The sequence below is a fragment of the Primulina huaijiensis genome, chromosome 8 (assembly GCF_012295235.1).
Source record: "Primulina huaijiensis isolate GDHJ02 chromosome 8, ASM1229523v2, whole genome shotgun sequence".
Classification (NCBI taxonomy): Eukaryota; Viridiplantae; Streptophyta; class Magnoliopsida; order Lamiales; family Gesneriaceae; genus Primulina; species Primulina huaijiensis.
The window spans coordinates 11725283-11729578 of NC_133313.1; positions in this window are offsets into that span (position 1 = coordinate 11725283).

Consider the following 4296-nt stretch of genomic DNA (forward strand, 5'->3'; position numbering starts at 1 on the left):
AAGTATTTTACGGATGAGGTGCGCACCCGATTGACCACGGAGTTTATGAGCCTTAGACAGGGGGATCTGACGGTTACGGAGTTCATCCGTAAGTTCGAGAGGGGTTGTCACTTTGTGCCCTTGATCGCGAACGATGCTAAAGCCAAGTTGATGCATTTCTTGGTGGGTTTACGGCCGATCTTGCGCCGTGATGTTAGGGTGTCTGACCCTACTACTTACGAGGTCGCCGTCTCCAGAGCTCTGGCCGCAGAGCAGGACCAGCGAGATATAGAGAGGGATCGCTTGGGAAAGCGACCAGTTCAGATACCACACCGCCGTCCTCCTCCTCAGCAGCACCAGCATCAGCATAAGAGGCCGTATCACGGCCCGCCCAGGAACAGAGGAGGACCTCAGCAGGAGCAGCAGCAGCAGCAGCAGCAGGGACGTGTCGTCCCGAGGACCTTTGAGCACCCAGTCTGTCCCAAGTGCTCACGCCGTCATCCGGGAGCATGCATGTTTGGCTCAGGGAAATGTTTTAAGTGTGGCAGCACGGACCACATGCTACGGCAGTGCCCCCGGAAGAATCTGCCTACCCAAGGCAGAGTTTTTGCTCTCCATGCTGCGGAGACGAACCCTGACACCATGCTGATGACAGGTACCTTACAGCTTTAAGTTACATTTGCATTCCAATGTTTTGGGAATCGGGATTAAGATTTTGAACTTAGAATTGCGATAGGATTGCATGCTCTACTCAGTATTATTTTCGGGATTTAGTTAGAAGAACTGTGACCTTTGCATGTCTATAAGCTTAGCTCTTGTGATTATTTGGGTTCAGCTTAGTGTTCCGAACTTTCAGGGAGAATTTTCATAGCTGGCTCAGCTACCAAAGCCCTGATAGATTCAGGGGCTACCCACTCATTTATTTCAGAGGTCTTTGCAAACTTTCTCAAAGTTAAGACCATCGGGCTAGATGTAGCCTATTCGGTGTCATTGCCTTCGGGAGAGGAGATAACCGCCACCAGCGTGATCCGAGACATAGACCTTGAGCTGCATGGAAATCTTGTTTATGCGGATCTCATCTTATTGCCGATGCCAGAGTTTGACATCATTCTGGGGATGGACTGGCTATCGCGGAACAGAGTTTTGATCGACTTTCAGCGGAGATCCATTCTAGTTCGACCGCCTGGGATGACTCAGTTCTTATTTGAGCCGGACAGGTACTTTCCTTTACCGCGCATTATTCCATATGTTCAGGCTAGAAAGCTCATGCATAGAGGGTGTCGGGCATTTTTAGCAACTTTTATATCTGTCCCCGAGGCACCCAGTCAGTCAGCCTCAGATGTTCCGATTGTTAGAGACTTCGTAGACGTTTTCCCTGAGGACGTCTCTGGTGTTCCACCTGAGAGAGAGGTGGAGTTTTCCATCGAGCTTATGCCAGGTACGGCTCCGATCTCAAAAGCGCCGTATCGACTAGCCCCGACAGAGATGGCAGAGCTTAAGAAGCAGATTCAGGAACTTCTTGACAAGGAGTTCATTCGCCCTAGTTTCTCACCTTGGGGCGCGCCAGTCTTGTTTGTTAAGAAGAAGGATGGCTCGATGAGGCTTTGTATTGACTATCGGGAGTTGAACAGGGTTACAGTGAAGAATAAATACCCACTTCCGAGGATTGAGGATCTGTTTGACCAGTTGCAGGGAGCTTCGATTTTCTCTAAGATAGATCTGCGTTCCGGTTATCACCAGTTGAGAGTGAGAGATGCTGATGTTTCGAAGACAGCTTTCAGGACTCGTTATGGCCACTACGAGTTCCTTGTGATGCCGTTCGGTTTGACGAATGCGCCAGCGATCTTCATGGATCTCATGAATCGCGTATTTCAGCCGTACCTCGATCAGTTCGTGATAGTATTCATAGACGACATCCTCGTCTACTCCAAGAATCGGGAGGATCACAGCAGGCATCTGACTACAGTGTTGCAGACATTGCAGAAGCACAAACTATTCGCAAAGTTCAGTAAATGCGAATTCTGGTTGGAGAAGGTGGCGTTCTTAGGCCACATTGTTTCTAGCAGTGGCATTGAGGTGGACCCAGCGAAAGTTGCAGCAGTCAGAGATTGGGTAGTGCCTCAGAATGCATCCGAGATCCGCAGTTTTCTTGGCCTAGCAGGATATTACCGGAAGTTCATCAAGGGATTCTCCTCGATTGCAGTTCCACTCACAGCACTGACAAAGAAGAATGTGAAATTTGTTTGGAGCGAGGAGTGTCAGAAGAGCTTCGACACTTTGAAGCAAGCTCTTATCTCAGCACCAGTTTTGGCCATGCCGTCAGGGCCCGGTGAGTTTGTTCTGTATACCGATGCTTCGAAGCTCGGTCTTGGCGCCGTATTGATGCAGCATGGGAAGGTGATAACTTATGCTTCTAGACAGCTGAAAACTCATGAGAAGAACTACCCTACCCATGATTTAGAGTTGGCCGCCGTAGTTTTTGCCTTGAAGATTTGGAGGCACTATCTGTATGGAGAGAAGTGCCAGATCTTTACCGACCACAAGAGCCTCAGGTATTTCTTTACGCAGAAGGAGCTGAACATGCGTCAGAGGCGTTGGTTGGAGCTTGTGAAAGACTACGATTGTGACATTAGCTACCACCCGGGTAAGGCTAATGTAGTTGCAGATGCACTGAGCAGAAAAGTTGCAGTGATGGCTCATTTGGCAGTTTCGAGACCTCTTCAGTTTGAGATGCAGAGGTTTGATCTTGAGACTTATCCTCGAGGTAGAGTTCCCCGTCTATCTACCTTGACCATTCAGTCTTCCCTTCTTGACCGTATTCGCAGTGGTCAGGCAGCAGATGAGCAGTTGGCCAAGTGGAAGCAGAGAGATGAGGCCAAGGGCAGTGTTTTGTATTCAGTCAGCGACGGCATACTGAGATACCGAGACAGGATATGGGTTCCTAGCAGTGATTCTATCCGAGCAGACATCTTATCAGAGGCCCATATGTCGCCGTACTCTATTCATCCAGGGAGTACGAAGATGTACAAAGATCTACAGCTATTGTATTGGTGGCCTGGGATGAAGAAAGACATCAGACGATTTGTATCCGAGTGTCTGACTTGCCAGTTAGTGAAGGCCGAGCATCAGAGACCAGCAGGTTTGCTCAAGCCTCTTCCTATTCCCGAGTGGAAGTGGGAGAACGTTACCATGGATTTTGTGACAGGATTGCCGAAGTCAGCCAGAGGATCGAATGCTATCTGGGTGATTGTAGATCGTCTTACCAAATCAGCGCACTTCTTGCCTATTAAGACGACTTTCACTATGGTTCAGTATGCGGAGTTGTATATCCGAGAGATAGTCCGACTTCACGGCATTCCAGTTTCTATCGTGTCTGACAGAGATCCCCGATTTACTTCCTCGTTTTGGAAGAGTTTGCATTCGACCATGGGTACGAAGTTGCTGTTTAGCACAGCTTTCCATCCGCAGACAGATGGGCAGTCAGAGCGAGTTATTCAGATCTTGGAGGATCTTCTCCGTGCTTGCGTCATTGACTTCTCAGGGAGTTGGGAGTCGAACTTGCCATTGGTAGAGTTCACCTATAACAACAGCTTTCAGTCGTCTATAGGAATGGCTCCGTATGAAGCACTATATGGTCGCAAGTGCAGATCTCCTGTTCATTGGGATGAAGTAGGAGAGAGAGCAGAGTTGGGTCCAGAGATTATACAGCAGACTGTTGATGTAGTAGCCCGGATCCGTGATAGAATGAGGACTGCTCAGAGTCGACAGAAGAGNGTGCTGTCAAAGGAAATGAATCTGATCATGGCTGCCCCAAAGCCTATAGCCATGGTTAGATAACTTCCCTAGCATGTTTAAGACGTGACTAAGTCGCCCTTTTGGTGGCTCGGTCCATGGTTACTCGTTTTTCAACTGAAACATCAAGAACAGCCCTTACCCCATTTCGGCCCTTCATTTTTACAGCATGTGTCATTTTGGTTTGGTGGATGGTGTGGATCTTGGTTGGCCTATGGCCCTTAGCCACGGTTCATACCATGCCCCTAGATGTCTAGATCGTGCCATGGTCAATCAAATGGCCACTGGAATGACACGAGACAACAAACGAAGTGGTACACCCCACGCACGCAAGGGTGCTTCTCGGGTGAGAGTTTCGGCGAGTTTCTGGTGTGATGCGAATTGTGGCTGGCCTAGGGCCCTTAGCCATGGTTCAAATCATTCCTTGGGATGTTGTTGAGAGGCTCTGGTCGGTGGTTCAAGCCCCAATGGCCAAAAGTTTTGCAAACGACGCAAGGAATCAAGACGCTGCTGCTGTAATTTTTT